This window comes from Epinephelus moara, chromosome 15 (genome assembly GCF_006386435.1).
Source record: "Epinephelus moara isolate mb chromosome 15, YSFRI_EMoa_1.0, whole genome shotgun sequence".
Taxonomy (NCBI): Eukaryota; Metazoa; Chordata; class Actinopteri; order Perciformes; family Serranidae; genus Epinephelus; species Epinephelus moara.
Window position 1 is genome coordinate 1,011,551 of NC_065520.1, and position 27,053 is coordinate 1,038,603.

The following is a 27,053-nucleotide window of genomic DNA, read 5'->3' on the forward strand; positions in this document are numbered from 1 at the left end:
TATTCATCTCAAAAAGTTATCTTTTTTTCTCCCACATGCTCATTTATATTCATTTCCTTTTCGGTATTTTCCCCAGATTCAGTTTAATCAAATTCTGCTTCTCATGTGAACATTATTGAAAGCATTTCATTTGCCAATTAGCCAGCTGCTCCCCAGTTAAATAATGAATATGCTAATTCTAAAGCTGGGGGATATGTTGTCTTTTGAGTTACAGCAGCGACAATTATCCAAGTCAGGGATACTCACAGTGGTGTACTGTATGTGTGACTGCAGTGTGTTTGTCATACCCTGTACACATACCCCTACATGTGTGTGTTTATGTGTGTAAATGTGATGCATCGCTGCATGCCTTGGGCCTATGGTTGTCATAGCATATGTGTTTTAATGCGACTTTGACATAAAGTGCTCATGTTCAGGGGGAATGTTAGTTTTAGAGGAATGCTGCCCTCCATGCATATTGATTTGTTTGCCTACCTTTATCTCAGTGGGGCACTGACTGCATGTTCCTGACAGTTCTAATTGAAAGCCATGCAGAGCTGAGCCTATGTATGCAGATACACACCCCGCTATCATCCATCAGCTCAGGGTGGGGGGGGGGGGGGGGGGAGCCGGTGTACTCGCCCATGAGCTCAGTGACAGATTCTTCTTTAATGTGCTTACTGCAATACTCAGTGCCACAGCCGCCTTCAGAGCAATCATTCAGTACACATGTACTGTACCTTCACGTAGCGATCTGTCAGCCTATTAATTATAACTGTCATCTACTTACAGTATGTGACAGCTGAAATGCCCAAGAGCTTCTGCCGTGTCTGTGTGTCTATCCATGCATCCATTCATCCATGATTTATGAACACGGAGTTAATACCAATCAATAGGTTTCATTCATCTGCAACGTTTCCCATTTAACTTTCAAAGTCTCACCGTCTGCTTATTTTCAAAGACTCGGCATCGGATTGAATAATGACTTGACCTTTCGCCACACCACAGGAGAACCCATTAAAGTTTCTAACCGGAGTTAAGGCCTGTAATGATCTCACAAATACCTGATCTACATAAAAGTGGCCTTTGTTTCACTGTAATATAACATGCATACCTTTTGCAGCTTTGTTTGCCTCTAACACCTGATATGTTATGACATTCACCATCGAACGCTGGTACATTAAAGTTCTGTCAGGAGGCTCTTACGTCTGAATGTACTGGTGAGCAATGTAGAGAAAGATCAAACATACGTAGGAAAACCCTTTGAATAAATAAAAACTAATCAATAGATACTCACTATGGGCTTTTTAAAAATGTACTGCAACGTCCCAGAGTGTTCCTATGTTCACTTTGCCGGCACATACTGACCTGATTTACGGTGCTCTTCAAAGTTACTACAGTCACATGGGCATTTTTCATGGTGGTTGTAAATTATCCATTAACATAATGGATCCCTTTATCAGTCCCCGATAAAGGTCTAGAGACTGAAGCTTTTCTTTTTTGTGTGTGTGTTAAATGCTGTGTGCACTGTCTAATCTTTAACCTCTGATGATAGCAATGTCAGTATTTCTGTCCACCACCTAACTGAAAAATATCTCAACAACTGTTGGATTGATTGGAATTTGGTGACATCCATTTCATTGTCATCAGTGCCAGTTACCACATGTTAGCATGCTAGCAAGCTAAACTAAAACCTGCAAAGACGTTCCCATTAGCCTCAGTTATACTTGATCTTTAGTACTAATTAGCAAGTGTCAACATGCTAACAGGCTAAACTGAGACCTGGTAAATATTACCTGCAAAGACATTCCCATTAGCCTCATTGTACTTCATCATTAGTGCAAACTGCCACATTTTTACTCACAAAATATAACAATTAAAATTCAATGCGTTATCATTTATTAAATCATCCAGCATTATGTATGAATCAAAAGCTCCATGTTATAAGTATATTGTGCTGATAATAGGCCTACCTCTCTTGACTGCAGGACTTCGACTCTTGCTGAGTGCTAATAATATTTTCACTTAAGCCAGGGGTGTCCAAACTTTTTTGAATGGGGGCCAGATAAAACACGTGAAAATACCTGGGAGGCCAACTGATTCTCGCATCAAATGGGTTTAAAAAAGTAAGAAATAAAGCAAGACAAATGCAACCATTTTTATCTTTTAATTAACTTTTACTACGTGATGCCTGTCTACAAACTGTATGATAGTCCTATCATTGTGAGGTGAAGGATAAAAATGCGAAGTGATCTTGCTCAAATAACCATTATTGTGTAAAGGGCCACATATGGTATATTTTGAAAGTCAAGCCGAGGTCCGATTAAAATTGGTCTGCCGGCCACAATTGGCCCCCGGGCCAGACTTTGGACATGCCTGACTTTAAGTTACCAAAAGCCCCCAATATCCCCAAATAGAGAAAGGGTGAAAATAAAGCAAGGTAGTTTGACTGGGGCACCAGGCCCTCAAAATCACTAAATCCAACCCTGATATTAATAATGCTTAAACTGAAACTTAAAAGAAGTAGTCTGTAGAAGTCTAAATAAGTCTCCTTCCACCATTTAACATTTGACTGATGGTTAATTCAGGCACTTTTGTTGTTGCTCTGATTGATCGATCAGCTGAGAAAACAGACGTGTGGTGGGCAACGTGAAAAGCGTTGATTACACAAGTCTCTTTAGTGCAAATTAGCAAATGTAAGCAACTTAACAAGGTAAACTGAGACCTGGTCAATATTACCCACTAAGACATTTCCATTTGTCTCAGTTTTAATTTGTCCTTAGTGCTAATTACCATATTATACCATGCTAACAAGCTAAAGTTAAGACCAGCTCAGACCAAAGATTGGCGTTTTCTTTACAAATTCAAGTTAACATGCAGTAAGTTACTGATACACAAGTGGTCATGTTGCAGGTGAAGTATTCTCTTAAAGATCAAAACTGGAAAACTGTCAGCTGATAGTGCCACCTGCAACCCAGCTGGTCAAATCTTCAGTGGCTGGTTTTAGAACGTAAAGCACATCACCTGTTTCAACAGCCAAATCGGCTTGTAGTGAAGTCTGCTGGTCAAGTCAAAATGGCCACAGATAACGTGTTCGCTTGCTGCGGCAGGTGCCCCGTCCCCACTGAGCCCTCTGTTTCCGTCCCCACAGTATGCCGGTGTCGGACGGTGGGTTGCTGCTGGCGTTCGCTGTATGTGCTTATGCCCCCCCACACACACATTCGCATTGACTGATTAATTGGTGCTTGTTATTTATATTATTGTGACGTTTCATTACTACTACAAATGCAACTGTAGCAAGTATCTCACTATCACTATCCTTATTTATATTCAGCCCAAAAATAAACCTGAAAAGCTGGAAATCAGAACAGAAGTACAGAGAGTTGTTGCATAGAGATGATACGCCATCTCATCTAGAACGTTGCAGAATGACACATATGCAAGTAGTTGCCTTTTTCAACTTGTCTCGTTCATGCTATATTCCAATGGAACTCGTGAACATGTGTGGGAATATGTGTACATGAAGTTGTGAACATGGCTCTCTTGGAAAATTTCCACTTACGGGGTTGTGAATACCACAACGGGGGGTGTTCATATAGACTTTTATTGTGAACGCTGTAAACGTGATCCCATTTGAGCGCAGGATGAGACCTGGTAATTATGGCCGAAGACATTCCCTTCAGCCTCCGTTTTACTCCGTTATTAGTGCTAATTAGCAAATGCACATAAGCATTGAATTAGAATTTAGCTTGCAGCATCACTCTGACGCAGTAGTTCCTCACAGAGCCATGAGCATAGTTGCGGTTTTGTTTGATGTTAGCACCTCTGATCATCAGTGTACTGATTTTGTCTTAAAGTTTAAAACAAAAGCAAGAAAAAAGGAACCAGTCATAGATGAGTTCGGTGATGATGAGAACATGTTGCATGAAAGCTTATCATGTTGATCAATAGTTTAAATATTTCAGAATACTTTCCAGGAAGATGTCAGTGCCTTGGCTGATTTTGCCTCCTGATCCAGATGTAGAAATCATGTGTGACGGCGCTGGAGGGGTCAGGAAGAAGAGAGGGAGAGAAAGTTTTGAGTAATATTTATACTGGCGTGGTTTGACTCAATGGTGCCTGTTCCTGGCATCCTAAATCCCTGGTTGGCCCAGGCCATGGTGACAGTTGGTGGCAGCTTCTGTCAGGCGCACCGCATGGACAACCACAAAACTGTCAGAGAGCAGGAGTGAGAGGGGGAGTGAACAACAGACAGACATGATATCCGAAAGGAATCAGTAAAGGTGAACAGGCAATTCATTGCACAATGAAGCAAGAAAAGGGAAAGATGAAAGCCTCTGACTTGAGTAAAATTAAGGGTGATGGTTGGAAAGGGAAGTAGAAATACAAAAGTGTGCTGAAGTGGGAGGAATAGGACAAGCTGAAAAGTGAATAATACAGGTTGAGCCTTTGAAGCGCTGATCTGTAGATCAGAGTAGAGAATGACATTAGCTCAGACTAGGTCTTTTTTTGTCTGCCAGGCTACAATGAAAAAAAGATCCTCATTATCAGCCGTGTTCTTTAAAGACATTTTACTCATTATTCGTGGATTTATGAATGTAGGGCGCAATTATTCAATATTAATTTACTGCACATGTCATGCTATACATTGTATTTCATGGCTGCACTTTCACAGCCATGAAAGTGAGCTGTATGAAATTTAAATGTAATTCAATTCAAATGCATACAGCTGCATGGTCCATTGTGCAAACACATCAAATCCTGCCTCATTCTTGGTGCAGCATTCACTGCCAGTTCAATGTGATTGGGATTTACAGTCCAATCCAATTCATACTTAAATTGAGAGTGTTATCCCATTCAGCAGCAGAATTCAGAAAATGAGTGCGATTCAGTTTACAATGCAGAGAATTCTATTTAGCGGGGAATTCCAGCTTTAACGGTCTGCACCGGTATTGTCATGGGACGCACCCTCGCAATTAGGGAGACTGTTGACCTTAAACCTTTGAATTTCATTGCAGAAAGGCCGGAGGAAGACGTCTATGCCTTGCCCCACTCCCCCCTCGCATAATCCCCAGAGTCTCTTCTCTCAGGCCTGGCAGGAGTCGGTGACCTCTCCTTTGTGACTGAATTAATCCACGGGCCTGAGATAATGGCCATGTCACAGCCACCGGCAGGATGTGGCAGGAGAATAATCAGCCCACCACCGTGCCATTTCAATCCCGGCGGCAATGATCGCTTCGCCACAGAAAGAAAAAAAAAAAAAACATGTTTCTTCGCTCATTTGCCAGCATGCATGAAATGAGAATTAAGATTACAGCGTTTGCAGGCGTAGCAGACAGGCACACCTCAGTGATCAGTTTTGATGCTTCACTCTGGTTTTTGACACAAGATGGTTTTTGTGAGTCTCGAATCTGGACTGAGAAATGTTAGGCTTCTTTTCTACTGGACAAAACCCATTAACATCTGGCTTTTTTCTTTAGTAGGAAAAGTTACAATTGGTTTTCATTTCCGAGACAGCTGACTCAGCAGGAGATTGGCTCTGACTGGCAGCGATGGAAATATGTCACCTGGGTGGATGTGCAAATTTTCATTTCTGGTGGCATGCCAATGACTCACCTTCATGAACTCTGTCTGTCTCTATCAAAGTAGTGTTCCAGCATCATTCCGTAGCAGTCGGCACCAGATTTGAAAGAGAGACTGAATGTTACAGTTTTAAAAAAACATAACCAATGTAACATGCTGCTTTCTACTGTTTATTTACCCTATTTTCTGGCGCGTTTTTTGATATTGAATGTGACACACTAGTAAAAAAAAAAATCATGGCTATTATTAAATTTGAAATACTTTCGCTTTGATAATTTAAAGTTAAAAGTTAAGACAAAATCCTGAAGTTTAAAAAAGTCTCTCATGCATGAAAAATGTATTTATTCATCTAGTTATTTATTTTTCAGGATCAGGTCACTGCAAACTGTTAGTTTTTGCTGACACTTTAAATTTGAATTGATTTTAAAGAAGCTTATTTATTTTAAGTTTAGATTAGATTGTGTCTCGTGATGGAAGCATTTGTGGCACATAATGTGTTCAAGAAGGGTCAGAAAACTGAAAACCTGACAATAATTTTTGCTTTCGTTTTATACAGTTTCTGGCTATAAAAAAAAAAAAAAGGTGTACATTTGAAAATGTTCATGCCTCGGTTTTGGTGATAGCCATTGGTGAAGGCAATATGTTGTCAGGTTTTCCATCCATCCCATTAATGTGAACACAGTTTCTTAATAACACCTTACGGTAATTTCTTAAAACTTGGCACCAATGTTCACTTTGACTCAACGATGGCTGATTAGATTTTGGTGGTTGAAAGTCAAAGGTCAAAGTCACTATAACCTGATTCATCTCATTATCATGAATGCAACGTCTCAAGAAGGCCGTGAGGGAGTTTCCTCAAATTTGGCACGAACATCCACTTGGACTCAGCAATGAACTGATTAGGTTTTGATTGTCAACGTCAAAAGTCAAGGTCACTGTGACTTATTTAGTCTCATTCGTGTGAATGCGGTATCTCAAGAAGGCCTTGGGGGAGTTTCCTCACATTTGGCACAAACGTCCACTTAGACTTAGCGATGAACCGATTAAATTTTGATTGTCATAGTCAAAAGTCAAAGTCACTGTGACCTCACAAAACATGTTTTTGGACATAATACGTACTCAAATGTCTAACACAAAAAAATGATGAAATGGTGACATTTTATATCCAAAAGCTCAAAAGTCAACTTCACTGTGACCATAATGTTCTTTTCTGGCCATTATTCAATGTCATAACTCAGGAACAGAGGGGGAGACATTTGGTCAGATACTGACCAACAGTAGTTAAAGAACACATGCCTTTCAAATTAACTTGCGTGTTTTGGGGTTCTAAAGGTATTTGAAATAAAATTAAAATGGAACTATTCAAAGTTGAATAGCCAAATCAGAAAACTTTAATTGCTCCCCAGTGCCTAAAAAGGTATTTGAAGTGCCTTGTTTTGTACCACCCCTCTCTTCTCATGAATAACAAACAGTCCCTTACACATATCATATAAAATATTGTATCTGTAATGTATGTAGTTGTAGTTGAAAATACTGCTTTCTTACGTTTGCAAGTTTTTTTCCTAGTCGAATGTAACAACAGGCAAATTGTTTTTTTGAGAATGTACAATTGTACTTTGGGGGCGGTCTGACTGGCAGAATTGCATATTGTCAAAGTGAGTGTGACTAGCCGGCTGAGACCAAATAACAGTCTGTTCAAAGAACAGGGAGTCGCTCCCAGCTGGGGATGAAACACAATGGTGTATATCTTGTGCTGGGAGACAGCAGAATTGTAAATCTTTACTTTGTGTTGAGGAGCTGCTGTTTGAGCAGTGCGAACATTTCAGTCTGAACTGCAGAAACAAAAAAAAAGTTTTCATGTTAGTGCGAGAGGGGAAATGCAGTGACAAGAGCTCTTATGAAACATCACGCTCCAGTCATCTGCTCCTAACCCTTTGTCCTGTTAAAATGAGTCTGAACCCAGCACTCTTCCTCAGTGGGAACCTTAGGTCATCAGTGCAGATGAACTCTTTGGGGAGGAAAGGAAACTGTACTTTGTATCAAAAGCTGAGGCCCCTTTGTCACGAAAGTGCAACCAAGTTCTTTAAAGGAGCAGAGTGTAAGATTTGGGGGAAGCTTGTAGTGAGGATTGCATATTTTCAACCAGCTGAAACCTCTCCTGGTTAGAATTTCTTCAATGTTCTTCTTTTAGGAGGTTTGTACCGGAAGCTGAATTACAGCTCTCTTTCTCTCTAAAGCAAAAAGACCAAGTGATTATAATCACTAAAAACATTGACTAAAGCAGTTTCACATTACAAATCAATGTTTTTCCATCACTGTTTGGCATGTCAGAGACCAGTGGCTAGCCCACCACTTTCTGATGGGTGCTCACCTTTTTTCTTTGATTACTTAAGATCCAAATGCTAAGAAGGTTTTTACTGTGAGCCGAATTATTTGCAGAGGCCGCCTTCTCTCCAAAACAAATGAACCTGCTGATTTAAACTAATAAAAACACTGAAAAAAAGCAGTTTCAGGTTACAAATCAGTGTTTCTCTAATGCTGTTTGGCGTGCCGGAGATGGCAAATGGCCTAGCACCCACTAATGTGCGTTCACCTTTTTTCTCTGTTAAATTAAGATCCAGATATTCGGGAAATTTTTACCAGGAACTGAACTATCCACAGAGGTCTCTCCCTCCTCAAAACAAGGATGATTTAAACTGGTAAAAACACTGAATTTAGCAGTTTTGCGTTAAGAAATAAAACAAATTCCAAAGCTGCTCATCACAGATTGGCTTTTAACTATGTGAATGTCCGTATCTAGAGCAAGGTAATAATGATCCTTCCACAGGTTCACCTACAGAAACCTTGTTATGACTTTAACTTTCTCTAGATAGTCAAGTTTGATCATCTTCTCCGCTGGCCAATCTGAGGACCTCACTAAACCATCCAGTCAGTAGTAGCGACAGGCAGTGTGTACAAAGGGCAGGGAATTACTCAGTGTGAGCTTATGACCTGTGCATACTGGGAATTCCTTGTTCATGGGATATTATCGCAATCCCCAATCCCCATCACAAGTGGGGTTCAGCAGATTACCCACACCTCTTGGTGAAGGGTAAGTTTGTCCGTCCTGGGCTACTGTAAAAACATGGCGGTACAACATGGCGATTTCCATAAACAAGGACCCACTCCCTATGTAGATGCAAAATTGCTTATTCTAACAAAAACCCAGTGATTGTTATTTTCAGGTCATTTTACACCAAAGAAAACATAGGCGTTATATCATAATCCATTTTCTGCCATTATATCTTCTTAAAGCCTATACACTGAACCTTTAATTAAGCCACAAACAGTGAGTTCATTAAAGCCAGGAAATGCTGTAACTTTGCCCTTCTTTAACATATGTGTGAAAATGCACTGTGGCTATGAAGTCGACACTCATTATGCATGTGTTAACGTGTCTTATTTCTAAATCACAAAGCTACTTAACATGTCCCGTGTGAATTTTCAGACATGCAATAATGAGCAGTTTTGCAGTAACCTCTGTATTATTTTCTACCCAGTCACCTCATGCGTGCCCTTTCTGTACCACACACTGCTCTGCTGCAATGACAAGCGAACACTAGTTAATCAGAATCATAATTATTGTGGTTTGTTTGCTCTAAAAATGCACAGAAACAGCTGGCGGAGGAGAACACCTGAACAAAGAAATGGATTACTACTATTTTTATTTGCCCCTGCCTCCTTCTTGGAGTGGGGAGAGTGAGGAGAATAGTGGGAGAGTGGCGTCAACGGCTTCATGTTTAAGTAAATCTGACGGAGGGAAAAAAACGCCTACGCACCTTCACTGGAAGGCTCTTCCTGCTGACAGTAGCCCACAATAATTCTTGGTGTTTGAGGCTGCTGTGCCTCGTCATGACACTCATCCTCTATTTGCATTTTGCTTATTTTGATTGTATGGCCTGAAACTGCCATTTATCCTCAACAATGGCCAAATAAGACACATTGAGTATACAGGATTTGATACAATAAGCTCCTTTTCATATAGAAAGAATGATTATTCATGTTGTCTTTTTATAAACTGTAAACACTGCATTGCTCATCAGTCTGCTTCATACAAATGCTGGACCTTCAGTCTCCCGCAACCTACGAGACTTCCCTCAGCAGTAGCCTGGAAATCAGAAACTGCCTCCAAGGCCTTTAGGTTTTATTACTGAATCACTCTTCGCCAAACTAAATCGAGTCACCTCCTCCCACAGAAGCAGAAAAGCCTCCCATCACTTGTGGGTTGGCCCGATCTCAGTGTGCTTATAGAGGGCTGGTGAAATATTCAGCTCAGCCCATTGACAAGATCAATATGTTTGTTTGAATGGCAGAAAATTTTGAATTTTCACCAGGATCATCATAAGCAAAGCTTTTGCCTGCCTCTGCTTGAGTCCATTCTCTTGACAAAGAAAAAACTCCATTAGACTGATTTCAGTGTGACTGATACATTTCCAGACAGTTTGGAGAAATTGTGAGACACAGCTGCAGCTGAGAATCTGTGGCAGCATTAAAGGAGCAGGGTGTAATATTCAGGGGGATTTAGTGGCATCTAGTGGTGAGATTTCAGATCTCAACCAGCAGTTCTCCTGATTAGAATTCTTTCAATGTTTGTCGTTCAGGAAGTTTTTACCGGGAGCCAAATTTACCCTTTCCTAAGTAACATCGGGCTGGCTCAGACCAGGCTCCGACAACAACGTAACTGATTTCTTTCATTTTCAGGCTGGTTTTGTGGATTTGGAGCTAAATGTTGTGCCTGGGGCACGTCGTGTATTAACGATAGACTACTCGTTACCTGGAGAGGTTGGAAAAAGATATACATTTCTTCCCTGTTCCAAAACCAAAATCAATTCCAAAACCAAAATCAAACCCTGAAAAGTGTAGGGTTAGCTAGCTAGCTACTGAAGATATAGTCTGGCTCACCAGATCTTTCTCAAGAAAAGAAAGGTCTGGCTGGGCCGACTCTCACTTTAGGATTGGAGAAAAAAACGCCCCAGCTGCTGGTATTTCTTTCAACCAATCACAATCGTTCTGGGCGGTGCCACAGCAACGGTGCGCTTGCAAAAATATTGCTGGGTGGAAACAGGTTTTGGTGTAACACGCCCACAAAAATATCGCCTACAGGACGCGAACCATGGCAGAAAAATGGCTACATCCCCGCAAGATCAAACACCGCAAAAGTTAGTAAAGGACGTGTTGAAAACAATTGAAAACTGCTACACAACCGGAGGTGGTAGGGCGGGACTTCAGCGGGTGGCTCGTTCCGCCCAATGAGAGGCTGATCTCTGCAGCAAACTTCCGCCCACTCAGACTACTGAAGATATAGCCTACTGAATGTATGCACATGCTGCTTTTGTTTTTTAATGATTATAACAGTTAAAAAAAGACCGACCCTGCTGTACAGGAACCAGTGAAGGGAAGCAGGGAAACTTTGCTGATATTCAACCAGCTCTGTGTCATCACATTGTGCAAAGATGAACATTATTTTACTTCCCCTGGAGATCCCTACCCATCCGGCAGCGGAGGTCTGGGTACTGACAGTGGCTCGGGGGTGAAGCCAAACACCATTCATCTGCACACACTGTGATGCCACACAGCTGGTTCAATATCAGCAAAGTTTCCCTTTATATTCATTGTCTTGTGTGGCGATCAGCAGTGATGTGGTGGTTCACTTTTACACTGTGATCTGTAGCCTATAGTTCGGATTTAGCTTCTAACTATCTTTGTCTTTTTAACCTGTTGTTGCTGCTGAGTCAGTTTGACATCCTGGATATATCCTTCAAACACAGACTGTAGACCTCCTGTTTCATTTTTCTAAAGATATGATAATATTTCTTCAGGGAGTGCAGTTAGTTACAGTGTGGGCTTCATGCTTCCTTCAACAGTTTGTCAGACCATTACAAAGGGGCGGGGCTTAGCAAAAGGTTGGTTATCTGCAGAAGTCTCTTTCTCTCCAAAACAAACAAACTCTTTCACATTAAAAAAAAAGCATTTTTCCAATGCTCCTGTTGCGGAGGGGCTGCTTACTGTAGTGGCTAATGAGAAAACACCACTGGCCCTATCTAGAGCCAGTGATTGCCAACATTGGTATGTGCTGGCCATGTGGGTAGTAAATAGGTTGAAAAATGGGCCCTATATTGGATCGTCCATGGGTTCCATGTTGCGCCACACACACGTATACAATTGGAATGGGACCAATATGGAACACATGAACAATCCCATATAGGGCCCATTTTCAGCCCATTTACTACCCACATGGGCCCCTCATACAAATGTTGGCTGGGTTAGCAACATAGTGGACTCCGTGGACGGGGACCCATTTCCTTTGTAGATAAAATGGCTCAATCTAAGGTAACAAAAAGATGCCGATTCTTACTTTCAGGCGATTATACAATAAAGAAAACACAGTGATGATATCATATTCCATTTGTGCCAGTACATTCCCCTAAATCCAGTACACTAGACCTTTAAAACCAGCTCCCAGCTGCTGCTAGTAACATTAACATCAATGACATGTCTGTCAAAGATGCTGCAGTAATAGTGAAGTCTGATTAGCCTCTGATGCCACATATGCCGATGACATTGACCTATCATCTTAAAACGTCCTTTTTCTGTCGACCTCCATGACACTGTTTTGAAATTAAAGTCCACAGTGAAGCATCGCTGAGCGACACTAAAGTGGCAGGGGCGGCCTCTCATTAATATATATATATTAGATTAGCTTGTCTGTATTCAGAAAAATGGCCGCTCATTTTAATTGGCTTTATTACCATAATTATTTGACGGGAACCTTTTCGTCTTGATGGATGACCTTATTAATACGTAGAAGGAAACTGCCACAATCCTCGGCAACGGAGCAGCTCAGGCCACTCATTAACACTGTCAGCACTCCTCCGCTTCTTCTATTCTATTCATGTTACAAGCATACACCTGATCAACACATCATTAGCATTCGAGGCTGACATAAAGACTGCTGAGGTGATGGATAGACGCTTTGGTTTTGATTGCCTGAGCATAGTATAGATCTGCATCGGTATACATGTAGTATTTGAAGATAAATGTGGGATAACTGTGACTTAAGCTGATAGAATCACTTTTATTACTGTAAGAAGGCTGTGTGGGAAATAATTGAAGTCAAATCTTCTCGTCTGAGTGACATACCTGGATTTATTGTAGCCTTCTCTCAGCTGCTTGCTGATGTACAGAAAACCACACTTGCTGATGTTGCCATATGCAGAAACAGGTTGCAGCCCGAGGACAGAGGGAGAGAGGAGGCATAAAAGCAAAGAAATCCAGACACAGAAATTGTAGGGTGAAAGAGATAAGAGGGAAATAAAGACTAATAGATTAGACACAGGACTCAGAAGTGCAGAGAGAAAAAGAAAGAATAGAAAAATAGCAAAGAAATGGTCAAAGCTTGTGTTTTATTTCCGTCGGAGCATCAGTCTTTTTTGGAAAAAGGAATGGGGATGAGGGCGTTATCTTGCACCTATGTTTACCGGCCCCATTCTTCTTATGTTTCCATAAATATGAACACAATACCCGAGCAAATGGGATTTACTCTATCACAGTGGGATGCTCCAGTTTGTGTGCAATCTGGGATAGAAATCATCTCAGTGATGGAGGACAAAGACGACGGGGGTTATGAGACAATACCCAGGTCATGCTGGAGTCTATGTTTGTCTGAGTGCAACTGTATGATGTATATGAATATTTTTATGGTTCCTTTTCTTACATATTACACTCTAAACACTTGCATGTGCCTGTGTGTGAGCTCATTGTATGCATTGAGGTGTCATTTTGCAAATTGCTTCACAACACTTTCCAGCACCTTTGACATCTAGAAGCTCTGATTGCAAGGTAGCAATTGAAAAGCAGAATTGGAGCCCTGGCCGTTAACCCCCCTCCTTTATTTCTATCATGGCTGATGATTGCATTGCCACTTGGAGCTCAGCTTTTTCCCTTCTGGCAACTCATCTGCCCTCTGACACAGCCTCAATTGTCTGACTGGCTTTCAACAGGTTTAGTCTTTGATTTGTTGACAGAACGGTCCTTTAGGAATATTACTCTCATTGTCCTACAGCTGCTCCGATTGATTGTCAAACAACTGAATACCTTCTCATGCTTTGCATTTTACCTGAGATATGATATGATATGATAAGTGATATAATTTGTCAGAATTGCCCACCAAATACACAACAAGCTTTCTGTTTGCCTCATGTTTTTCTTTGAATAAAAGACTGCAAGAGGGCTTAAAGATTTCTTAACAAGCTCGTCAAATTGCAAACATGTTGGAACTACAACAACTTCAGCGGTGATCCCCATAGTTAACCTAAAACAACTACTGTATTGGGAGTCCTTTGAGCTCCAATACATGTCTATAAAGAACCCCAAGATCCCTTTACTTGAACAACTTCATATGTAAGAAAGTAGAGAATGCTCTTTTTTTTAGAAGAAATAGGGGATCTATAGGGGAAGATTGCAGCTGAGATGCAGTTCAGCATAGTGTGGCAAGTGTCTTGTCATAAATCTATAATAAACAGTGTTTATTTCAGTGATGATTCAAACTTTGAAAGCCTAGAGTGTATAATGGCTTAAAACATATTGTTGGAAGTATACAATGGCCATTCCCATGCTCAATTATGTCTTTGAAGCCACAATTCTTGGGTTGATACCATTTGTTTCACAGATCTGATGCTAAATGAAACACTTTTTTACCACCTAAGAATTGATAAAAATGATTAAAAACCCCTCCACAATACCACATTAAGACCCAAAGACAGTGGGGAAAATCACGGAAAAATCCTTGTTGTGATTTGGTATCAGAAACTGTTGACATTTGGAGATGAAAGCCATCCATCCTCTGAATGCTCAAGGTCTCTCGTTTGTGGTTGGAAAGTTTCATGAGGCTGTGATTATCTTAGTGGTCAGTATAGGTAATTTTATATAGTGATGTTTGTTTCAACAACCCAGTCTCACTCCAAAGTCGTCGAAATCCAGTGCTTGGTTGGTGACTTCTGGTGTCAGACACCAACCAAAAAACCTTTCACGTCAGCATGAGACATGGCCAGTCGCCATTACCACAGACCGACCAAATGCTTTCATTGCATAAACCCAATCAAAAAAGATTAATTAATGTTGTTGTACTGTATCAACTTAGTGCACTTATTTTGATAGAGACTGTATGCAAACCGTACATTTCCTGTGAAAGCAGAAGTGTATTTTGAAAAACAGTCAATGCATGTAACAGGCAGAACTTGACACACCATCCCTGAACATCAACAATCAACCCACCCAAGGGACCTTGCACCTGGTATTTTGACATGGAAAGTTCATGACCAAACGTCGATATGTGATGAGGTCTGAGTGAGAATGTGTTGGTTTCAAAGAAATGGTCTCAATTAAATAGCTGCTGTAGGGGCTAACATCATCACACATGAATAAAATTGGGCTCATTAAACCACAAGTCTCAGCTTCCCAGTCATACCCAGTTTATGCAGTTGCAAGACTGTTCACAGATGCCAGTATGCAGAAATATTCAAACAAAATTATACTGCTTGCTAAAAACGGCATGTTTTTTGCTTCAAACTGCATGGGAACTAGTATCAAGTCAGCATATCTGTAAAGGGGGACTGGTGGGTACCACTAGAACCCATTTCCATTCAGATATCTTGAGGTGGGAGGTCAAGGGACCCCTTTGAAAATAGCCATGACAGTTTTCCCCTTGCCAAAATTTAACTTTGGAACATTAATAAAACCCTGCTTCCAGAAAAGTAAGCTTGGCATGGTTTGTAATTTTGGTCTTTCCTATGATACCATTATCATCACTTTGAAAGACAGTAGTGTCGGCTGGGAGTGCTGGCATTCGCACAAAGTAGAAAGGCTTACTGCTTTAGAGTTAGGGTTAGAGTTAGTTGGTTGCTTCTACATTTCAGAAAGACCAAGGATCCCCAATTTTTGCCCATCACTGATCGAAGGTCATTATCTAGCCATTTTAACCTCTTTTTAGTGTAATATTTATCAAAAATATCACCAAAATATCATCATTTTAACAATATTAATACAAATACAACTTAGACATGCGCCTTCATTGTACCTTTAACTCTCTGCAGTACATCAAGATTAAAAGGTGTTTCAACTATAAATATCAACCGTAAATTTTTTTGTTTCAAATTCAATGGCGATAAATGACGAGCTGTATTTAGAGGTTTTGATCACAGAAGCTGACAACAGAGAGTTGAAGGCACCTCTGATTGCAAAGACTGCCGTTGCCAGTAATGAAAGGTTTGGTCTTAAACATGTATTGGTCCACAGAAACAAGTAGCACAACAGATTCAGTGAGTCATGCAACATGCAACAGGTAGTGTAACTAACCATTTCACACACATTTCAGACACATCTGAGGGGACTTTGATGAACTTCGGTGCAGTCGTATTTTGAAATGAACTTCTCCCTCAGGCTCATTTCATTAATTTACTGAGTGGCCCAAGGGCTGCGTGCATAATTTCTCCAATCGGCTGATATGATGAGCCACAAATGCCAAAATGTAAAAAGTACGAATCAAACCTGCAGATTTATAACAAAGCCTGCAAAGTTTGCATATTGAGTACCCTGTATCACCACTGGCCTTGTTAATGTTTTTTTTTCTATCTGCAAAGAGAAAGAGAGCATAACATTATCATTTAGCCACCTGCTAGATAAGATCAAGTTGCATTTTCTTTTTCATTAGCAAAAATATTTCACAGCTGTCTGCAAAGTAACATCTGGGTATTTGCATGTTGCTGCGCATGTGTGCGTGCATGACTGGAGTTTTATGGTTTTGGAATATACATAGAGAGAGAGGTCCATCACGGCCACAGGAGCCTGAGGCATAAGAGGCTTAAGGAAGGAGACATAAATCGCAAAGCAGTTGGTGAGCGAAAAGCAGAGATAGAGGGAAGGTGTGCGGGAGAGAGGGAAGATAATAGGTAGCTGTGGGTTGTGCCTGAGACTCTACACGTGGCCTGATACTGTATGTCGGCACGATTGGATATGGTTGGCTGAGTAAAACCAGCGCTCTCCTCTCCTCTTCCCTCCTCTCCTCTCCTCTCCAGACTGAAAACAGGCTTGTTATGCTGCCAGACAGATATATAGGGCTGGGGACACAGGGAGCCAGATTGGCAAACACGCAGGTATGCTTCGACGAACCATAGGAGAAGTTGGCAATAACTAATTCACAGGAGCTTTCTTGACTATGCAGAATCAAACATCCTGATACTGTAATATCAAGCAACAACTCTGTACTTGCACTCACAGCTTTCTGCCTGCACCGGAGGAAATGAACGTGAAAAGAATTTTGAAACATTGTCTGTTGCTATGAAACATAATTCACTCCTAACTTTCCCCAAATATTATTTCGTTTCTTGCCTCATAGGGTCGTTGCATCTCTTTCTCTTTCTGGTTTACATCAGGATGGAATAAACTCAATTTCCCAGCATTCAGTACACCCCATAAATGCCCAAAGGTAGAACTGCAACTATTAATCAATTAGTTGTTAATTATTGAATTAATTGCCAATTTGATCATTGATTAATTGGATTGAGTAATTTTTGTGGAAAAATAAACTCATAGTCTCTGATTCCAGGGGCCGGTTGCACAACACACCTTAGGGTAAGATTTTCCTCAAAGCCCAGGGGCTGTATTCACAAACATTCTGAGAATACTCTCAGAGAGCTCCTAACTTAGCCTAAACATTTTTTTTAGTAAGGAGTCCAAACTTAGTCTCTGTTTCTTCTTTGCTCAGAGTTGCTCCGAGAACTTCCCTAAATCATTCCTTTTACCTTGGTGAGGAGGTGCGGTTGACCCTGTTGCTAGGTATGATGTATTCTTTTAACAGATGTGATTGGTTGTCACAGATATGCCCTTTTGTGAGCCTGCAAGGTGTGGACACCCAGTGGAAATGAAGTGAAAGTGTTGTCATTGTTAGTGTGATCTCTGCTGTGGGAAGGTTGAGAGAGACCCAAGCCATCACTGCTGCACTGTTGCATTTTCCAGTTCTTTTAAATATCTTACTATTGTAATAATTTTATTTCTGGCATTATTGCGTTGGGCTGGAAATTGGTGCGTATCCCTAATGACATCAACCACACATATTATTCCTGTACAATTTAATTTGTAGCATTTCATTTGCTCACTGTCATCCAGCATTTGGAGAATATTTCTCTGACTTTTTTATGTTTCCACCATTTTCTCCTCTCCTTAAGAAACTCCCTCTTTTGACCTAGTCTTACCTTTAAGGGAAAATTCTAAGAAAATGTCACAATTCTAAGAATTTTCTCAGAATTTCATCACTAGGAATAACTCTTAGTACTAGGAAGGTGTGTGAATACGGCCCCTGGTTAAGGTTGCACAAAACACCCTTAAGGCTCCTCCTTAAGGTTTTCTTAAAATGTTCACTTAAGTATTTATGGTTTTCTCCTTGTCTTGGTCTCATACTTAAGGAATCCCTGGACTGTTGCACAAAAAGACCTTTGCAACCAAAGCAAGGTAAAAAATATAATAAACTTAAGGGACATCTGACTCTGTCTTAACTGCAACATGATCAAGTCCATGATGATAAATGAAAAAAAAAAAACACTCCCCAAGAAGAGCATTCTGCGACCAGGAGATCTCAGTGGATACACTTTTGATCATTCACTTTAAATTTGACTGAATTTGTTTTCGTTGCAATTTCTTCTTACAATCTATGGTTGTATTCCCCCAGAAGTATAACCCTTTCCTCCTCTGACCAATATGGTTTTCTTGTCTTCTTTTCTTTTGCCATTTTTTCACTATCTAACTAAAAGCTAGCTTTGTGAGACAGTAACAGGCATCACAAGTGTGAGTCCAAGCAAACAAACAGTCTTTATGGCAACTTTTACAGCTGTAAAAGGAAAGAATGTGACATCTGTTGTACACATTGTGAGGCCTAAATAAATTCAAATGATGTCATTTGACATAACTATCATAACCAATAGAAATAATGACAACTACAAAAATAAACCTTCAATAAAGTGGTATTTTCCTTTAATAAAGAAATCCCTGACATGCAGTATCCCTCAGTGACTCGTGCCACTGCTCACCTGAGAGACTTTGCAGCTTTAAAGAATGCTGACTGTTTCGTGTTTTTGAAGCTAATTTCTTACTGGAAGTAGTTTTTTTTCTGCCATCGCTAACACCTTTGAAGAAATGCATAAGACACACAGGTTTGGGTGAATACAAAACACAGTAATTAGTATTTTATCTTCTTCCTTCGTTTGCTCTCACTCGACCCACTCTTTTACTTCTTGTCTTTGTCTCACTCTCTCTCTGTCTCCGTGGTTCAAGGGAAGAATTCCCTTCAACTCCTCCACAAAATCACAGACAATTAAAGCAGAGCATTTTTTGCCTAAGGGCCTATCTGCTCTGTGTGCTTAATACATTTACACACACACACATACACAGCCTCCCACCCACCCACAGCAAGAAAGAAACACAGTACACATACACCCCCACACACTCAAACATGTACAAACACACAAAGGCACGTTCTCTGCGCTGCATTTTATTTGGCTATGGCTTTAATGGGGCTTTTTATGGAGGACAGGATTACAAAATCACGCCACTTTCTCCTTGCCAGCTGATTGGACACTCTCCCCTCTGTCATTCAAACACTGGATTTAGCCTGCTGCTAAATGCAACGGTACGTTTAGCTCGCTTTAGTCCGCTCCAGATTTAGTCACACTGACTTAGCTGCTGGCAAGTTTGGCACGACATTGTGCTAGGGCCAGATGTCGCTGAATCATGTCAGCGGGCCAGCTCAGTCAGCACCTCCTCTGCTATTGACCTCAATGACCTCTATTTGAGGTCACTGGCGTTGTTACAAGACATTTCAAACTGGTGACTTTTACAGAATGGAAGCAGCGTGTGGCAACTTTTAGAGTGTTGTAAAATTTGAACTTCAAATCCAAAAGTGATGTGACTTAATGTCAGGAAATTGCACAGTGTATGCCTTTCTTTTTGCAAGACTGCACAGTCAGTGATGTGGAATAACAAGACTCAAAGCACAGGATTTGACATTTGAGACTTTACTGGCGAGAAAGCCAAAGAATTGGCACATCATGACGGGGGCGGACTGGGGCAAAAAAGAGGCCCAGGAATTTAGTACCTGACTGGCCCAATCAGGGGCCGGGGCGGCGAGTGATGGCGGCAAATGCTGGCGGCAGATGATGGCGGCGGATGATGGCTGTGGATGATGGCGGTGGATGATGGCGGTGGATGATGGCGGTGGATGATGGCGGCAGATGATGGCGGCGGATGATGGCGGCGGATGATGGCTGTGGATGATGGCGGTGGATGATGGCGGCGGATGATGGCTGTGGATGATGGCGGTGGATGATGGCAGTGGATGATGGTGGTGGATGATGGCGGGGGATGATGGCGGGGGATGATGGCGGTGGATGATGGCAGTGGATGATGGCAGTGGATGCTGGTGGTGGAACAAATATGTTCACATATATGTGGGAGACAAAAAAATATACATGTAAACATTATTGAAGGGATAATGACACATCATTTAACCTGAGGCCTTGATTAGAACAAATATGTACTATTTTTAATGTTAGTTAAAATAGTTAGTCTGCAATAGTCGCTTAATAGTGTGAAGACTGGTGAACATGTAAGTCACACCAATAATGATCATAACATAATAATAAATATATATCATATCACCTATGGTGCCTCAGATAAGCACAATAACATGTTCTTAAGTACATACTGAATAAGTACAGCTTAAGTTTTATAAACTGCAAATAATACACTTTAAGAACAACACATTAATGCACATTTCCCCTTCACAGTGCATGTAGACTGTCTCAATTTCTATATTATCCAACAATACCCACACAAAAAGAATAAAACTGACATTCATTTTAATGTTGATGAATTAGCAAAGTAGTATACAGCAGAGCAGCATTTAGCTCACCAGCTTAAGGGAAATACACAAGAGATAATGTTAGATCAGATGTTCAGCTATTTTATTAGTTACTTAGCCATGCTGATGTTGGCTAATGCCACTGAGCGCTGTCTGGCTCTAGTAACGTTACACAATAATGACGTTTTGACAGCCAAACTAGCCTACATGCGTTGTGCTAAAAGTTAACAAGCTAGCCAAATAATGTTATCACATTAGCTTACAGCCGCCTCACCTGACTAGCAACCCCCCTCCCGGTCACGTTGTCCTCGTCCTGCAGATGGCGATGCGAGAGCTGCAGGTGCTGCTGTGGATGCTGAAGGTCCTGCTTGAGATGCAGCAGCAGAAAATAAATGTGTCAACTTTTGACACTTGGCAGCATCTGCCTGTAGTGCCTGCCTTTTTTTGTCTCTCAACTTCTCCGCTCCTACTTTCCGTTTCTTCTCCATTTTTGCATGTGTGTATGATTGATTGACAGATGCAGAGGGAGGAGGGACCAAGGCCCTCAGCCGAGGACCGAGGTGAAAGGGGTGTGACACACCCATGTGGGCCAATGTTGATTATCCAGACACTAGAGAAACTGTTAACATTGGTTATCATATTAAAGGCCAGCCCAACTGCACCGAAAGTCTTTTTTTTTTTTTTCTTCTCAGTCCGGCCGTACTGGCCCACTGACACAGCGGCCCACTGGGAAAACTCCCGGTACTCCTGATGGCCAGTCCGCCTCTGCATCATGACAATTTATAGTGTTTGACAAACAAGCACTGTAGGAACTGTCGGTAATTCCCGTCATCTAAGCTGCTGTTTCCTGTTATTCAAATAACCAGTTCTGGAAACAATCTCCGCACCTAACCAATTTGATTAGAGAAATGTCAGGTCATCTAGCTAAAGTTATGTCAGGTCATCTACATATATTACGCCCTCTGGGGGTCATCAGACCCCAACCAATCAGGTATATCAGACATTATTACAGTATATTAGAGTTGTGTGTCTGGCCACCTGGTGAACGTGAGTTCTGTATTCTTGTAGCTCTGTTTGGCTTTGCTATGTTGACAAAGTTGCTATGTTTGCTGGTCTGGTGAAGAGTTTAAGCTGGGCTGGTTGATTTAAGTTGCTATTTGAGCAACTGAAAGTCCATGTCCTCGGATGGTTTGTCATTTTCTTGCTTTGGCTTTGGTTCTCTTGTGGATATGACGTCATGTAGACTATCACAATAACAGCAGCAACTTCTTTCCACCTCTATATTTGCATTATGGGTGCATTTAGGAATACTCACTCCAAGTGCACCCTGGCACAAACTGGACCATCCATAAATTCAGACTGCTGTTGGAATATCCAGAGCACCACACTCTTTCTTGGGAGACAGAGCAGCAGAGCACCAAACAGACTGAATGTGTGATAAACTTAACCTTTGCCAATGCGCCCAATATCCATTCAGGCAATAAAAAAACAATTTAAAAAATACTGTGATACAGTGCTGTATGTAACGGAAGAGAAAGAGTTGATTTTTGAGTCTTATTCCCAGGTGGTCAAATACAGATTCTGTGGGTTGTTGATTTGTTCCGACTACCAACCCAAAGCATCAGTGATCAACAATCAGTAATCAACTATCTTTCTCAAGAGTTACATACAGGTCCTCTAAGTGAATCGATTTTTATCCCAACCCTAGTAGTCTACGTTCTGTAGTTTTAGCAGAGCATTTGGCAGGAAACAGTTGCCTATTGCTGCTGAAAATGTTGTTAATGAGAGCAGTAAGAGTGAATTAAAACAGTAATGTTGTGGACCTTAAACCAAAACAGTCAGTTACAAGATTTTAACCAGCAACTTTCTGGGTGGAGTCCTGCCTGTTTAACTTTTAGTTGCAATTTCATAATTGATGCTGGAATTATTCAGACCTCAGAGTTGTTAGGCGAGCTGATGAGTCATGTATGGTATCGACGGTCTCAGACACATTACAAATGGCAATCAATGGTTTTGTCCGTTGTCTTATTTTCCTTGTCTCCAACGCTTCTCGGAGGAGCTAATAATTGGGGCTGATAATTGCTACCAGGCTCATAACATATTGACCCGGGCTCTGTAATAGGCAGGTGTAATAAGCAGCTGAAAACATTCCATTTCTGAAAATGGATATAATTAGTATGTCTCTTTGTGTCCCCACAAGGCGAGACAGTGTTGAATAAACAAATTCTCCCGTGTCATATTTCCAATCCAGTCAGCATTCTCATTAAAATGCCGATGTATATTCGCTGTGGGGACTGCTGTGCATTTCAGCTTAAAAATGCCAGCTGAACGGTTATATTTTCCAGGTTGAACTTAATTATATGATTCACAACAATGACTCCGGCAGCACAGAAAAAGGCTCCAGCCCATTTTTCTTTTGCCTGCTGGGTTTTTGTGAGGAACTTATTACGTGATCAATCACATACAGCAAGAACTGACCGGGATCAATTAATAATTGAAAACCGTTAAACTACTTGAAGCACTGATAGGAATCTGCCTTAAGTCAGAGGCAGGCAGTGTGGAAGGGCACCAGGTTAAATAGACATGATTAATCAACCCCAGAGTTGTGTTTGCATTCATCTGAAACACTGCATGTGTGTGTGTGTATGTATGCAGACAGTAGCTGTATATACAGAGTATATAGTGTGTTGTGATAAGTGGCAAAGTTAAAGGAGCTGCATGCAACATTTGGGGCATTAATATAGCAACAAACCACTGTCTGCTATGTAAAGATATAGTGGAGTAAAGACGTCCTGAGAGAGAATGAAGTCAAGCTACTTCTGTGTGTTTTAATCCCAAGCTGCTCTGTTCTTTGTTGTGGTTGATAGTCCAGCCCCGTATGCTTTTTAATGCATGTTAGTCCATGTGTGTATCCAAGTGGCTAGCTAACTGCTGCTGTTCCGCACTGCGCTCATACGGCAGTAAAGTGGGATTTATACTTGTATGAATGCTCTATGCAAAGCCTTCACCGTAGCCTATGCATGTTGCCTATGCCATTGTGAACACTTGTGCAGTGGTGTGTCTGTGTCACTCTGCAGTTACACCTCCAAAACACTAGTCAGCGGCAGGATTTCTGTGAAGTGCTGTAAAGTTTAGTTGATTCAAAGTTGACCCAAAACACACATTAAACATGGCTTAATAGAGACCATTCCAAGCATTGCCACTACGTGTAGTTACATCTCTGGGGATGTGCACGTCAGGCTATGTAAGGCGTCAGTGCAGTAGTAGAAATCCCGCTTTACCACTGATAACCTCATCCCAACTCACAGAGGCAAACAGCATTGTCACGGAAGTGTAACAGCTGAAATACATGGGGCACAGACGCGATGCATCACGTAGGCAGGGTTTTTTACCTGCTTCACAGACTCCATCTTTGTAGCATGTGGTTGGACGCCGGCCTCACTGCATGCTTTTTGAGTTTTGCCAAGGGATAATACAATTGGTTATGCAGGCTTTGGAAGAGTAGGCAAAACTAACTGGTGCTGAATTAATGAACAGGTTCATTTTAACTACAGGATGGATTGATTGATTTAATTGATTTATTTTAATAAGAAATGTAGAAACTGGTTGAAGGGTCCATAAAGGAAAAAAAATACCAACTGCATAAATATAGAGATAAGCAGCCCAGGTGTGTGTGGTCTGATCATTGAAGCAGCTTCAGTTGATTATAATGGACGCGCTTTGCTCTGGGCTTGCTGTGGCACAGGTGTCGGTCGCGCTACGTCAATACCCCATGTATTCCGGCCCAAATGCCTACCCTCCAGTTCCACCCCGTGTCACCATCATCAATTGTCAGCACTTTTGCTGTTAGCACCATTGGCTGCCAGCAACCAGCTCATCCACCTCCATGTTGAGAGCTGTGTGGAGACAATCCCAATTCTTGATCATGAGCGGCGTTTCCACCAGGTCCTCAGGAAGTGCACCAGGCTTTGAAGCCAATATTTGTAGGGGTCACCTGATGTCCTGCACCCCAGAAAGACCTTTTCCCATTGGCTCATGTGGCGAAAGAGATAAGTGTAAATCTGTGGATAATGTTTTTGAGCGTCACAACCCCCATTAAATGACCCGTTTCACTGGATTGATCCCCTTAGAACCCAAACCTAACCCATACAGACATGTACCCTAATAGTAGCCGTTTAGCATTTTCACTCCAGACAGTACTCTTGAATGTAAGATAACATTTTTTTAGTATTTCCTCTCACAGATGACGCAGAGGAACACATGCACCTCACTGATCAACCTAAAAACAGGCTTGCACACTGAAATTTTCAGAACACAAAAGGAATAGGCTGGAGTGTTAAGTGCCTCTGTTGCAGTCGATGATATATATAGACAACGTGTCCTCATACGTTTTGCATGATATCCTACAAAAATGCATGCACAGTGGTTCGTATGTTGGTGAAGGTTCTCGTCATCCAGGTCATGGTAATCATAAGAGCTATATCATAGGCTACTGGACTTGCTTGAGTTTCTTGAAGATATTTCACCTCTCTGGACTGAAGAAGGTGAGGTGAACCATCTTCAAGAAACTCAAGCAAGTCCAGTAGCATACGATGTGTCACTTAGGAATGATTCGTAGGATATCATATGTCCTGCAAACAACGTTATGTAGTTAACATAAAGTTATACACTTAACGTAAAGTTATGGAGGTTAGGTTTAGGAAAAAAACATGGTGACAACATACCTGGAGTTCACTCAAGGTCTGGTTCTGAACACTGGTCTCCTGGGAGAAGTCCTGGGGCAAAGTCCTGTGTTTTGTGATCCATCCACCACCCTGACCTGCCCCCTTGCGAGACCACTTCCTGCTTTATTCTTTACTCCTGTCAGAGCATTGGTCATGTGATTACACCCTCCCAAATTATGTGGGTTATGCATGAATTACTGGAATATGTACCTATTTTGGTGCATTATTTTTCATAGGAAAACGTACAAACAGTGTATGGGAACAGTGATATTAAAAATAGCAGGTTTGCATATTGAGTCTGTGTGGAGCAAGACGAATCGACAAACTGCAGTGTTTCTGGCTTCACCTTTTAGTATCAGATCAGTGTGCTCGATACCTCAACAGAGGGGTGATGAAAAAACAGACAGAATGGAAGGGTACACTGATTTCAAGTGCAGAAACAGTATACCATGGAAATGTGTGTGTATAGCACAGTGTACAATTTGTACAGCTACTGTTGTGCTTGGGACTGTACATCTATGCCATTTGATTTAAGAGCAAACGTGTATTGTACTGTGTTTTTTTATGTGTGTGGCTCTTTACTGTGTGTGTTGATCTCTGCTAATGACTGTTCAGTGCTATAACAGTCGAGTTACACAGCAGAAATGATCAAACACATTGATAAGGCAGTTCCTCAGCCTCATCATGTAGCCTCCTCAGATGAAGGCGGCAGTGCCCCTCTACTGCCACCTATAGGCAGCCTCAGTTCATGACAGATGGCTGTTAGTGATATCTGCTGGAGAGCAGCTTTAGTGTGATGCTGATGCTGCTGCTGCTGGCTGCAGCCACCTCCCCCCCCGAGAAGCCGCAGATAATCATTTCATCATTTCCTCAATTATTGACAGGCGCCCTGAGCTCCACTGTTAAGTTTCCAGCGTTGTATATAGAATTAACATCCATTAGAGTATTATACAGCATGTGTGTGTGTGTGAATATGAGTGTGTGTGTGTGTGTGTGGTTGGAGTTTGATCCTAACTAGACTTGCAGCTCTCAGGGCAGAGAATGAGGAGCAGAGATATGACAGGCTCATCAAATATCTCGCTTCACTCAGCGCCATGGCAGGACTACCGCCGCGTCGAGAGGCTCTGGCCTAAAAATGACCCTCTCCCCGCTGAGTTGCCAATCATTACTCATCACATTAGACAGCTAGTCGCGTTCTCAGCCCCGTCTTGCTGCACTGCCAGTCAAACACTCCCCTTTCTTTGTCTGATCCTCTTCTCTGCTACTACTCCTCTCCTGCTTTTGATAAATTCACGTCAGCCATATCGAGGCACACTCTTATTCAGCTAAGTACCTTTCACTTCAGCCTTACAAAACTTGCACCAGAGCCCCTATTGTGTGGCGTTACAGTGGCGCTTACAATAGCCCAGCGCAGACAAACGGCCTTTGATTGTAGCTTGACTCTGCAAATTTTGTGGCACAAGCTGCAAGGTATTTGTGCATTTTTTCTCCCGGCCGTATTCCAGTGACATATCCAGTTTCTTTTTTTCTGTCTCTCAATTTCAAATCGAGGATGTAAAAGAAAATACAAGCAGTTATTTACTAATCTCTGCTATTTCTCCGCCTTTAAATTCCCATCCCACCGTTGTTCACTGCATATACCATTGTCAAGAGTGATAACTGCAAATAGCATTACCTCAGGCTGAAAGGATCCCATTCATTGTGAAACTGACTGACAAGCTCATCACAAACCACCTAATAGAAGGTATCAAGCAAATCTGTCTCTTTGTGAGGAGAAATGGCTCCGCTGTTCTGTTGAACAGTAACTTTGAAGGCTGTTA

General features: G+C 41.5%; 1 protein-coding gene across 1 annotated transcript in view; it reads left to right on the forward strand.

Annotated features, from left to right (window-relative positions):
* Window positions 1–27,053, forward strand: part of LOC126401818 (neural cell adhesion molecule 2-like) — a 532,851-nt gene that overhangs the window by 313,133 nt on the left and 192,665 nt on the right. The window lies entirely within an intron of this gene.